Source organism: Thunnus albacares, chromosome 19 (assembly GCF_914725855.1).
Source record: "Thunnus albacares chromosome 19, fThuAlb1.1, whole genome shotgun sequence".
Lineage (NCBI taxonomy): Eukaryota > Metazoa > Chordata > Actinopteri > Scombriformes > Scombridae > Thunnus > Thunnus albacares.
In genome coordinates, this window is record NC_058124.1 from 20,036,805 (window position 1) to 20,050,885 (window position 14,081).

Below are 14,081 nucleotides of genomic sequence, written 5' to 3' on the forward strand. Positions count from 1 at the left end.
AATTATGCAGCAATTACCCAGCCGATTCAGTGGGCCAGTGGAAGAAGCAGCGTATTAAAACCATTATGGGGCTTTGACAGCTTCTCTTAATTGATTGATGCACAGCAACTAGCTGGTGATTACCATGCTGTGTGCTCACATGAATCATCTTACATGAAAAAAAAAAAATTGCTTTCAGCCACACATCACACACTAGAGAGCTGGAGCACATATCATGGGGATTCACATGTATGGGAGGGTGTTAATGAATCCACAGATGTTACAGTATTACCATCATGATATTATGTGTGTGTGTGTGTATATGTGTGTCCACGCAGGTGTGTCTTTGTGAATACACTTGTCCATTATGTATAATAACCACAGAGGTTCCTGTCAGAACATTTTGTCTTTTCGCATGACTTCACACACTGTTTTCTAAAAACCTGCAATTTTCTATGCATTTTTTAAAAGGACAGGGTTCCCATAAGACTGAAGAACAAGTGAGCTGAGAGTGAAAGATTACAGAGGCTGACCAAGCACAGTTAACACTGGTAATTACATACATAAACATGTATGGTAGTACGGATAGTGTAGAAGGTCCTTTCTTGCTTACCTGATGTAGGGTACATACTTTCACTTATGGAAGAAGACACTATGATGGAAAAAGAAAACACTTTTTTGTAAATATTATGAAATCTGACAAAAGGTCATAGGCCTATTTTAAGTTCAAGGGCCTGTTTTTAAATGAATAGTTTGACATTTTGGGAAATAGGGCTATTTGCTTTCTTGCTTAGGGCTATAGATGAGAGGATCAAAACCACTCCCATGTATGGTCAATGTAAAGCTAGAAACAGGAGATGGTTGGTTAGCTTAGCTTACCTGTTTCCTGGATCCCCTGGAAACAGGCAGTCCTATCTGGTTCTATCCAAATGTAAAAAAAAAAAAAAAAAAAAAATCTGCCTACTTTGGCTGCAGCCTTATATCTAACAGACATACATAAGCATTATCTGTTTTCTTATCTAACTCTCAGCAAGGAAGGGAATAAATATATTTCCCAAAATGGCAAACTATTATTTTAAAAGTGGGAGTATAAAATGATCACAATAAAGTGATACAGTAGTTATGATACTGCAATAAATATTCACATTTGCATAACAACAAATATAATACGTTGTGTTATTAGATATTTCCTAAAATGGTAGAGGAAATACCTGAACAATATCCCAAACCCATACATCAAAAGCCATCAGGATGCAGTTAGGTACAGTGGCATACAGTAAAGAGCTGTTTCCTCTCCATTCATGTGCACTTTGTCCTACATATTTGTATATTTCTCAGAAGAAGCGGCTCCTCAGGTCTCAACCGCTTCCAGATGTGGAATGCCAGAGATAATCTATCCTTTTGGATCTCAAATGAGAAAGGGGTGTCTTGCAGAAGCTGAAGGTCCAGATCCGGCTCCCAGATTGTAGACATCCCACACGTGCGTGTAGTAAGTAGTAGAAACGCACACGTGGGCACACACACACTTACACAAGCACATACAGTACACCCTCCAACCCTCGAGATTTGTAGTGTTTTGCTTTGACAGCATCCTTGTAGCTCGCAGTCTCTGCTGTGATTAACAGGTGAAAACTATCAGCTAATGTTGACATTTTATAAATATTTAGAGTACTGTAAACCAAGGTAGCATTTTCTGTAGTGATACTTCATGTAAGTTCAATTAAGGACTTTGACACTGAGTTGATTTTAGATGTACTGTATATTGATGTTTATACGTTGATATATACAGCAAAACTAAATTAATACACACAGACAGCTTGATAAGCCAAAATCTAATTTTCTACATGAAGCACACAAATAGTCATGTGGGGACTAGCCTCCCTAATCTTGCCAATCCATCTCCTGAGTGTTCTTAGTTGCCTGTTTTTGTCAAAAAAAAAAAAACCCTCATACACACACGTACTAATAACACATTCCACATGGCATTTGTACAGCAAGTCAAATTACTTCCTCATGTTTACTTTTTTTTTTCCCTTTAATTGTGGAAAACTCATGCATTGTACAAACACTGTCGAGATGGCAAGTAAGTATTTGGTATATATATATATATTTTTACTGTTTTATACTTTGATTACTATTTATGCATCTCATTTATCCAACAGTCTGTTTTTAACCCTTGCATTTGAAGTGGTGTTTCACTGATGGTTAACAGATGCTTTGGGAGAACAGATAGGGAACACTGGGAGCACTGAAAACTGGATATCATTTCAAAATGTGAGAACACCATCATCAACAACATACATTACAAACATGTCTGTGTGAGTGATGTGTTTGTCAGTTCTGGTTGCCAATAAAACAAACATCTTACAATGAATAGCAACACAGAGGATGTATTTTTGAGTGTTAAATAAACGCTATTGACATTGGTTTTGTTTTGATTTCGAGGGGGAAATATTCTGTATAGCATTTCATTACAACAGGTCTCTAGGACCTTGTGCTGGCAGGTCTCCCACTGCCAACATAAACAACCGATCCAGGTAAGCCGGGTGCCAGGCATCACAGCAACCCAAAATGTATATGGCAACAAAACAGAGCAGAGAGTGGGCAACTCGTCATCCAATCAGAGTCAAGTTTTCCAGACTGGAAAATGTGTCCGAAACAATTATCATAGTTTAGACGGAAAAGGAATTTGGCACCAAACTGAACAAGAACTTTAGAAAAAAAAGCTTCTTCTCAAACATAAGTGAGTCGATAATTTATGTCATTACTGTATGTCTGGGTATTTTGCTGGCTGCAAAAACAAAAGACTGGCTTTGAGATACTATCCATGTTCAAATTTCCCTGGCACCACAGCAGTCATTACAATGTTTGGCATCCTTTATCGTCAAATTTTTAGACCAAAATTCACATGCATATGGGAATGCATAGAGGGGAATATCAGTCATCCAGAATTAGCCGGGCAGGAGTCATCTAAAAGCAGCCTCTAAAAAGCCTTTCAGTGGCCCAAAAAAACATCTACAGCCTCAACCAACCTTTTGTCTTTTGACGTGTGAGCCTGAATGGGACATTGAGTTATGTTATTGAAGGGTTCTCTTGTGGTAGGGAAGGCAACGTGTCAATAAGACACCAGATTGCAGATCATAAAGCATAACAAGCTCACATTTCTCCAAACAGTCTGCTGCTGCTTGAGGGGAAAATGGAAGCGTTTTGAGAGGAAAAAAAAAAAAAAAACTCAGTATGTCAGATTCCAGACCTCGTGGCTCATTGTTGTCTCTACAGAAAGCATAGCAATATTTTGGGGGTCCTGTTGCATGGTCAACTCCAAAAACAGAGTCAAATGCCAGATACTCTGTGGGAAACTATCCAGAACAAAAGCAGAGTAGATGTTGTTTTTACGTAGCAACTTCTTTCTTCTTTTCTTTTCTCGTGTTTTTTCTTGCAGCGGTATTCTATCCCGTCATTTATTTATGGTTTTTTTCTTCCACCAGACCTGTCCCTGCTGCTGAATATTTTTAAAGCTGCTTTTCACTTTTTCACCTTCCTGTTTCCTCCCACCTTTCCTGCCACCTCTCTAAGAACCCCTATCCTCAATCGTCCCTGCGCTCTCATGTTATTTTCCTCTTTTCTCGCTCTCGCCTTATTCCTTACTCCCTCAACATGTTCTCGTCTGGTCTCATCTGATCACTTGCCCTCCTCTCTCCTCCCTCGCCTCCTTCTTCTCCTCTCACAGAGATGTGAGGAGCGCTGCCCTGGGTTCTGGCCTTGGAACAAGTGCTTGCCTTGTGAGACTCTGTTTGCTTTGCGAGGTGTTTTCTCACATAGCAGCGTTTCACAGCCTTGCCTGGTAGATCACACCTCTGTGTGTATGCCTGTGTGTTTGTGAATACTCTGCATGAACTACTCCAAGCTTGTGAATTAATTTATAGTTTGTGCGCATTCTTAACTGCATGGGCATATGTGTGTGTGCAAGCATACATCTGCAGCATGTGTGTGTGTGAGTGTATGTTTACAGTAGGCTGTTATATGTTTCAGAGTAGCCTGAGGGCAGTGTGTACCTAAAGCCTTGCTCACCGGATAACTAATGAACCAAGGCATGCCCGCCTTCCTGTTTTCTTAATCAACAAACATTTCAGGAAATTCAGCAGGTCTTAACGAGGCTTTATTAGAGAGACTAAGAGCAAAACACCCTCAATTGCTCTCAAATGAAAACCAGGAGAAAATGCTTTGGAAAATGCAGCAATAATCATATATCATGCTTTCAAAAATTGGCTCTTGTGCTAAATCAAGATGGATTTCAAAATGAGCAAAGCTATAAAAGATAAATATACATTTCAAAAGAGTTCCAGTGAATAAATATGAGGCAGACTTTTGGACCTGCTAGAAGTTGATAACGCTATTATTTAACATATTAATTCAAAAGCATCTGAGATTTTCCCATCAGTAACTCACAGACATTGCAGTAAGAATTCAGTAAATCAGAAAGCTGTTTTTCATTCTGAGATACATCATCACTCACAATAATATGATGATGTGAGCATTTAGAACATGAAGCAGCAGAGCTGATGTTAAACGTGGCTTATAAAACTTGTTTAAGCATTGATATATTACTCTTTCACATACTTTGTTAGAGCCAAGCAGCAAATGGCTGCCAGAAATGTCCCATACCTAGAGAGCTCACACTGTTCCAGCTCATGTCTTGTTTTGTTTTTTCTTTTTTTTTTTCCTTTCTCTGCTTTGTACATCACGTTCAATATACTTGATGTATATCGATGTATGTAGTCAAACCATAGACTGTACAAAAATAATGGACGTAGCCACCATGATGTCACCCATTGGTTTGTGAACTCACTTTTTGAAGCTTTGAGGTTGGCATTTTGACTGTCACCATCTTGGATTTTTGGGGCCAGAGGTGATGAGAAGTGATCATATGCTGCTGCCTTGGTTAGCACGATGCATTTACAGCCTATGATTAACTGTGATAATGCTTATTTTCACTAGCAAAAGACGGACTTAAAACCATTAAAACAAAACATACTTACCGGAAAAAAACTGAACATACAACTCATTAGAGGGTCTTTAAGTACAACTTAACACTAGAGAAGACTTTTAGGCAAACAAAATGTTTCAATTATCTTTTATGAATTGAAAACACACTGAAATAGCAACAGCTATGGCTACGCCGATACTCTGTGAATCTGGGGTTACATCATAGTTACGTTACCTAAACAACACAATCACAACCTGGCCATGCCCTAAAGCTTTATCATCAAATTTAAATTAAATGGGACCATAATTTACAAAATGAACATCATGCTGTATTGAAGAAGACTTGAAACTAGCAATTGAGACCATAAACTCATCAGGAAAGTGTTTACTGAGGTAATAAATCAAATGAGAAGTAGGGTCATTTTCTCATAGACTTTCATCTAGAGTTGCCCCCTGCTGGCCATTAGAAAGAATGCAGGATTAAAGTACTTCCGCATTGGCTTCACTTTTCAGACCTGGAACTACCCACATGAGTCAAACACAGACTTAAGCTCCACATGAGCAACTGGAGAATGAGTGGCTGTTCAGGGACAAATCAGCTGAGACTGCTGTGCTCTGGCATCTTTTCTATTTTTATGATAAACCCTGAGCTTCACTTTGCATAGTGCCTCTGAACCACTAAAAATCCATTTAAGTTATCATGGATCTCTATGTCACTAAGTTAACTCATGTATAATGGATTTGCCATACAGGTACAGTATGTGTAAGGATTAATAAACACATAAAAACAGTTCATCTAACTCAATTTAGACACAGGTAACATAATTTACATCAAATTATATGACACATTTTGCTCAGTAGCATTTTCATCACACATTTGCTAGAGGCAGCTATGTAATGTTGATTTTGTCCCTTTTGCCCACCCCTGTCCATGCTGAAAGTCATGCTGCCTATTGATTTTTATCTCAAAATGTTGACACAGGCTATTGGCCAGAAACTCAGATAAAGACATTTATATACTCTACTAACTGAAAATGCACCATTGGAAGCCACTCACTTCACCTTACCTTCATAATTCTGATGCTAAGTGTTTGTATGTATGTTTTGTGTGTGTGTGTCTGCACTGAGACAGTGGCCACTAAAGGCCACTGCAAAGGATCTGCCTACTACAGATATTTTTGAACAGTATGTACTAAACTTACCAAACCCCAGGTGAGACAGACCATATTAAGAAACATACAGTATATACTGTATATGTCTCGGTGAGGAAACAGAATAACACATTTCATCACTCCCAAATCGTGACAGAGAGCCAGCAAGGTTCATCTGACAAAATAGCATTCCTGTATTATGTGTGTTTATCACACCTGCCTCATCTGAGCTTGCCCGCTCAGCAGCCACCGCCTCTCCTGAGATGTCTGAGGTGATGTGTTCAGAGATGTTAGCATTCCCAGACTCAACTCAATCTCGGGACATTTAGCACAAAATGACCTGGGGGATGGGATTTCCCCAAGATCATCTCTGAGGCAGGAGCGGAAGGCAGTTTATAGCCACTTGTATCTTGTGTGTCCAAAAAAAATCCTCTTTATCTTGGCCCAAACATCACCTGCAGAAAATGACTTCCTTTACTAAATGAAATTATCAACTCATATTGTAATTTATGATGTTAAGTTCATCTCTTGGTCTGATGTTATCGCTATAGCAGCACAGAACATGGAAAAAGATGAAGACACAGACAAACACTTATGTAACTTGAATTAAAGCACCATGACCTCCCTCTCTCTTCTTTCATTCCAACAGTGAACAACTGGTTAGAACCAGACAAAGAGGCATTTCAGCTTTACAGCCAAAAATAAGAGACTACAGAGCAGAGATCACATTGCGTGTAGATGTAGTTTTTGAGCTTACACTGATACTATCCCCACAGTGGCTGCAAGATTTCACAGGATTGGCTAACAAGTGCTTATGCAACGCAAAGTACAGAAAACACAGACTTTGAGCAGGACTCTCTTGGGTTTCTCAATGAAGTCATGGTACCCTCAGAAATGTTATTTAATCTTTCTCACAGGGAAAAAAGTTTACATCATATTTTAATACGTGTGTTTTGCTGAGATACTTTAGTTTCTCAGTAAACTTATTTTCCCTTCAACTAATTTTTTTATGTTTTATGTGTTATATGGGCTATGCGTAAACAAATATTCAATTTTTGCCAAAAAGGGATTAATTGACAAACAAATATCAACTACAGTATTTCAAATAGTGATGTTACTAATGTTTTAGGTCAATTAGACACCAGAGAGGTATAAATCCTAGAAGCAAACTGTCAAATGTCAATAAAAGAAATTCAAAAAGACTTATTTAGGATTTGGATGGGGTAGTGTAAATCAAAATCATAAAATTAGAAAAAGTTATGAAGTATCAAGGTGATAAAACAATGTAAAGTATGTTTTTTGAGCTGTTAGAGGACCTTATTACAAGACGGTTAAGACACAAATTTTTAGTCATCTTGAAAGCAACATCTCCAGCAGGTATCTGATTCTGACTCGGGGCTGATCAACACATAGATGTTACAACCTACAGGTACATACAGCACAAGTTCTCGTTTTAGAAACTCTTACCCACACATTTTCCTTCGCCCTTTTTTCCCACACCCTGCACCTCTGTTTTTCTGTCTCACACTCTTTCTGTCTGTCAGCTCTCTGTACCTCAAGCCTCTCTCTCTCTCTCGAACACACACACAGGCCTTTTCCTGTACTCAACTCCCCTTCCGAGCAGAGTGATGCAGCTTTGCTTTTATGAGATACCAGAGTTGGGCTTGCGGCTGGATGACTGCCCGACTTGTAGAGAGGACAGAGGAACCATTTTGTGCCCCGTTGCCTCGCTGAATCCCTTTAAAATATTCATTCATAAACTCCTGGAGCCTTTTACTCCACATCAAACACTGGACCCATAGGAGAAGCACTGAGCTGATGCATCCAGAGAGGAAAACAAAAATACAGGGTAAACAGGACCACGGGTGGAGACCAAAATTAATCTAAATATTTATGCACTAAATATACTCTGATATATTCATTGTGTTTTTAGGGAAGTTATTTGGATCCAGTGAATCAACAGGATTTGAATTTAGAAAAATATGCAAAAGCTTTTTAAACTGCTTACTAATTTTGCAGAGCAGCTGTGTTTATTTTTTGGCAATAATGTGGTGGATTCTTTTTTCAATTCTATGGGTAAAACAGAAATAAATTTTCTAACTGTGTATCAAGAGATAAATCATTGCAATTTGTTTTGGTGATGTTCAGCTGTTGAGACATCCGCATTTTCATTATCAGGATGAGATTCCAGGAACTATTTGTCCAATATTTAAGTTTGTGTGTATACTCTTCCTAAATTCTAGTAATTACTAGCTAGCGCCAAACTAGTGTTTACTTAAAGGACCAGAGCGTAGAATTTAGTGGCATCTAGTGGTGAAGTTGCAGATTGCAACCAACTGACAACCCCTTCCCCTCCCCTTCCAAGCAGGTAGGATAACATACAGTAGCTGCAAAACTCGCAAAAAAATGCGAAAGGCCCTCTCTAGAGCCAGTGTTTGGTTTGTTTGTCATGGGCTACTGTAGAAACATGGCAGTGCAACATGGTGGCCTCCATGGAAGAGGACCTGCTCCCTATCTAGATATAAAGGGCTCATTCTAAGGTAATGAAAACACAAGGATTCTTATTTTCAGGTGATTATACACTAATTAAAACATATTTATTAATATTATTCTCCATTTCTGCCAAGTCCGATCTGCTAGATGTTGCCAAATTCTACACACTGCACCTTTAGTCAGGTTTCACCATTAAAACTTAAGGAATTTCTTAGCTAGAAAGACTTTGATGTGTAAATCACTTGCTAGGAACTTCCACAAAGAGACGTTTTATGGGGGAGATTACTTAAGCATAACTGCCGATACAATAAACTTAACTACTAATCCTTTGTTAATGGAAGTATTATTTATGTATATATGCATACATGGAGAAATGTGTGTAGGAAATATCTGATTATGCTAACCTAGCTGAAGTTAAAAGGTCAAACATTATTGGCATAATTTTAGTAAACAGGTATGTTTTGCTATTTTTGTGAAATCATTTACATCATAAATAAGCATTGTGTCATGGTAAATGTGTCTTAATGTTCAATCTAAACTGGTTATATTCTGTATTAGCAAGCTAACATTGCAGTCTTTATGTAAGAACTAGTTTGTATGGTTCAACTTGTTAATATGGTGATGTGAAAGGCAAAGTTATAAGTTATAATTAAGCTAAACTTGAATCGTGAAAGAGTTGGTGCGGCTCCAGGATTTTTAACGTTAGCAGCCAGACATGTTTCATGCACTGAACTTGAGTGTTTGCAATCATTTTAGCTTCAGTGAAGCAGACAAGTTTAACTAGATGACAAGAGTCACAGCACAAACACCCCGCTGTCTTTTAAACACAGAACTGCTGTATTTAAACTTTTTTTTTCATTTTTCCATCCCATGTTTCCATTTCCATTCCATGTCTCCCCACAAATGACTCCTCTTTACAGAAGCCTCTCTGACATTTTGATTGTCATCCAAACTTACTCTGTGCTCACTTGCTGTTCAGCTGTAAGTGCATGAGTGGTAGTAGGATCTCCTCACTGATAATATTACCATTTCTGTGCTGAATGTCACAACTAATAGATCCCAACATGACAGATATATGCTTTTAATAAGAGGGACACTGGAGTATGAGAGCTGGCCAGACTCAAAGAAGAGAAAGGGAGATGGATAGGAAGTCATGAGTGATTGTGATTAAAGCGAAGCCCAAGACGAAAGGAAGAAATGCATGAGTGTAGGAGGGAAGCACAGCAGGGGGGTATTGAACCTGGCTGGTCAGTCATGGCTGTCATTCAGATCATGCAATTCCATCCAATAAACTATCATCTGAAGTGTACTCTGTATAGTAAAGGAGACGTGTACATGTTTTTGAGCAATTAAATCTAAGCGTGAGATGGCTTGTGAATCTAAAAAAAGTTTTGACTTTGCTGCTCATGTGATGGAGCCTTTTTCAGAGGTAAATGTTATGCTTTGTCATTGTATATGAGTGGAGAACGGGTTGGGGGCGGTGTAGGAAGTGGGATGCAGCTTGTGTAAAATCTCCTTTTTTAATGTTTTTTCACAGTTCGATGTTCATGAAAGCACCTTGGCCTATTTTTTATCCACAGCATCAACACAGTTTGTCACGGCAGGGGCACCAAACATGCAGGCTGCCAAAACATCCCATTCTGAATGGGGTGTTAGATTCCCTCCTTCCCCTCCCCTCCCTCACCCCTTCCTCCTTCCTCCTCCCTCCTGCAGACACCATAAATCACCCTGCATCTCTCTGAGGTTGACCTGCTGATGAACCACTCGCTTTTAAAAAAGTCATTTAAATAGCTAAAGCAGGGGCCCCACACACACATACACACACACAAGCATGCACATGCACACACCTCTGTGAGGTCAGAAGTTTAATATTTATTGATGTGTTACTACTGTACTTTTGCAGCAGCTACTTAGCGTGCAGTTGCACCAATAGAAGCGGATTAAAGTTGAAACCTGGCAACAGCAATGGCCTGCTGAAAATAAAGTAGGTTAAGTTGGACTTGGTGCACGTGTTTGTCAGCTGGCTACTGTTTGCTCAAATGCATGCGGTTCACATTTAAGTCAAAAAGTAATTTGCCATGCTTTGTTTAGGAGATGGTGTCTGTTAAAATGTTTTCATTGTGAGAAATTTGCCTGTGACTGAGTTTTTTGTTCTGGCAGATGGGGGAGATTTGGGAAGTTCAGGTGGGTCGCCATCAGCAGAGAGCAAAGCAGAGACAGGAGCTGAGAAAGAAGTGAACAGTGAGTAGAAATTAGAAAAATAGACACAGTAAGAGACACATAGAGAGAAACAAACATCCAGAGAGAACAGGGAGAGAAAATGAGAAGGAACAGAAAACCAGAGGAGTGAAAAAGCAGACAAAAGCGTCCTGAGGCAAGGCCTGCAGGAAATGAAGTCAACAGTCTAGAGATGAGAATGAGAAAAGCAGCTGTGGGGCCGCAGTCCTCTGCTCTCCTGGTCTGCGAGGCCTCTAAGGGCCAACTCAAGTAACACCACATAGTTAGTGAGTAAAACCAGAAAATTACACCGTAGGTGATGACAGACTGTAATTAAGAGCTGATTAGAGTGTGACTCTATCATTCCTTATGCCGCAAGTGTTATAAATTTTCAATGTAAGCTATTGAAAATCAACAGTGCCAATTTAAACGGAAAAAAGGGGAAAACAGATCCAACCGCAAGGTGTTCATCATGATTTAAATTCAGTCAATGCCAACTTACTATGGAACAGGTTTTAAAATACAGGCTTATAAGAGTTTAAATAAAATATAAGTCCAGAAATAATAGATATGCACACATTGCTGGCCTGGATAATTGGATTATTAGACTGTGTAGCGGTAAATCCCAGTTTAAGAGTTTTCATTAATCACATTCAGAGGTAAACATTTATGCTAACGTAAAATGTTTTCAAACTAGATTACAGTAAAATAGGTTTCCATCCTGAATCTAGTCTCTCGTGTAAAGCAAATGGATTTTTTTTTGCCTTTGATGCAATATGTCCACAATCCAAAGAGGATTAAAATATTGTTTGTAGCATAAAACAAAAAAGCTACTGCATAGAAGTCCCAAAAACGAGAGAAAGAATGAAGGGATGGTTAGGGTCTTTTTTATTGAGGATGAGCCCACACACAGATGGGCTGGAACGGAGGGAGGGCTGATTAATGATTAATCTTACCTTGGCCACAACAGAGAAGATGCAAACATGGCCCATGGGAGGAGAGCTTCGGCAGAGAAAGAAGAAGCAGAGGCAAATATGCCATCATTCAGCATGTTCACTGGAGCTCGTGCACATCGTATCCCTAAGTGATGGACCAGTGAAAAAGGGGGCTATTTAAGGCTGTATAGAGACCATGCTTAAAATGAGAGTAGGTCATGTGTATGTGTGTGTTTCTGTGAGGGAGTGAGAAAGAATGAGGCTTATTGGAGTAACCATAACAAAAGAAGAGCTACCTTTTATGTTACACTTTTTTTTCTAATTACACTTCATTGAGTTGTTAATTAACACAGGCTTCCATTTATTACGAGGCTGTTTTTGAATGAGACACTGATTTAATTTACCTTTTCAGATATTCAAGGGTTTAAGGAGTTTTTTGGTTATCTCACCACAGTTACATTTTACTTTGATTTATTTTATTTGTAAGGGACCAAGTACAGTGTTAAACATAAATGTTATCATTTGATGTACTGTACCAGAGTTAGCTTATAGCTAATTTTCATCTGTAGTTCCTTCAGCTGGTCACAGTTAAAACATGTAAAAGCACAATAACAAACAGAACAAAGCAAAAAAACCACACAGGACATAATACAAAGTTACATACAATAGGACATCACACACATCCACAATGTGTGGGTGTGTGTGATGTGCAACCAGAACAACCAGAAATGACAAATGTATGTTTGTCAAATCACAAGAAAGACTATTTGCATTCATGTGAAGAAGAGAGATAAAAGAAGAGATAAAATGTAGAGTCAGTGGTTACAGAGTTGAGTAGCTTTTAGCAGATGTTTTAATTTGGTTTTAAAAGTGCTGATGGAGCTGCAGCGCTTCATGTCGCCAGGTAAAGCGTCGCACTAAGGTGTGGCTTTCATAGAGAATACTGACTGCCCAAATGCAGTGAGATGAAATGGTACAATCTCATAAAGAGGATTTTTATAGAGTTCCTAAAACTTTTGGGTCCCTCCTTGTGAGAAAATACACAAAGTCACTTAATAGAGGAGGGGCCAAACCATTTAAAATTTTATAAACAAGTTTGAATATAATCTAAAATTCTCAAAGATCAGGAAATTGTATTTCTTCAGTATCCTACAGTGATGATAATGCACTGGCATTTTATCATTTTATATACTCTAGTGGTTTTATGGCTGTTTCTCCAGCCTGCCTCCAACATGTAATGCAACAAGACATATGGGAAAGGATCACAGCATGCATAAATATCTTGGCTGCATCCAGAGAGAGACAGTTTTTAATGTGTCTAAAGTTTGCCAAGTTGTATTTTGTGGTTTTTACCATTTTTTTAAAACATGTTTCTTAAAACCAAAATATGGGTCCAATATCATGCCAAGAAAAAAAAAAAACTCAGTGACTATAGCCTCTTTCACAAATGCAGTCTATCCCTGAAACATTTCCTGCATGGGGTCATGTGTGAATGAGAGCAGGAATCGATATTCAGGGAAATCTGTACTGCCAATGTCCCACCTCAAGACATAATAACATCTCAGGGAAAGTGCCAGTACAGCGGTGTTATGAATGAAAGCAGGAACATTGCAGGGACAAGAACATAAAGGGTGATATCCGTCTGACGAAAGACACGTTCACGTGGAGAGACTGAACCAACCACAAGACTCCAATGATGACGTATTTGAATCCACAACTTGTTTACAGTTTTGTTGCCAATTCTTTGGCGGGTGATTTGCTAACTAACAAGCAATATAAGTTCTTTTGTTTGCAAACAAGCTCCTTTTTTCAAGAATGGCTGGAAACTGGACAGATTAAGAAAAAAATATTAACGACAGAAGCAATACAAAGATGGTCTTCAGTTAACTCTCCCTGTAGTTTGAGCTGAAAATCTCCTTAAACTTTTGGGTCCCTCCTTGTGAGATTATCAATATTTTTCCAGATCAATTTACTGTTACCTTTTGCCTCATTCACTCTCTACATTTAGGTTGTATAATTAATTTGAAGGATACATTATATGTTATTTTAGTTGGAATAATTTCACAATATTATTATGGACTGTTGTAGAGTTAAGTTTTATTATTACTATTGTTCTAATCATTGTTATGTCATTAATATATCACTTAAATTGTCTAAATCTTATTGTAGATTTGTTTCATTTTAAATTGCCCATTCATACCTTCTCACCTCTTTTTGTTTATTTATAGTCTATTTTATTTATTTGTTTGCACATTAAAGAAATTATTTTATTTTGCATAAAAAAATATATATAATTTAATTTGTACACAAAGACATCCAC

At 38.3% G+C, this 14,081-nt stretch overlaps 2 long non-coding RNA genes across 3 annotated transcripts; one reads left to right on the forward strand and one right to left on the reverse strand.

Moving 5' to 3' along the window:
- The first annotated feature begins 132 nt into the window (after window positions 1–132).
- Window positions 133–10,853, forward strand: LOC122970173. 2 transcript variants are annotated; one of them, XR_006399171.1, is made up of 3 exons: window positions 133–530; window positions 1,318–1,468; window positions 10,770–10,853. It is a non-coding gene; the product is annotated as an uncharacterized LOC122970173 (long non-coding RNA). The 2 variants fall into 2 exon arrangements; XR_006399170.1 differs by lacking the exon at window positions 10,770–10,853 and adding an exon at window positions 2,192–2,325.
- LOC122970172 lies at window positions 8,328–13,830 on the reverse strand. The gene is made up of 3 exons (XR_006399169.1): window positions 12,954–13,830; window positions 10,828–10,832; window positions 8,328–8,342 (listed from the first exon to the last, which is right to left on the reverse strand). It is a non-coding gene; the product is annotated as an uncharacterized LOC122970172 (long non-coding RNA).
- Window positions 13,831–14,081: the final 251 nt, after the last annotated feature.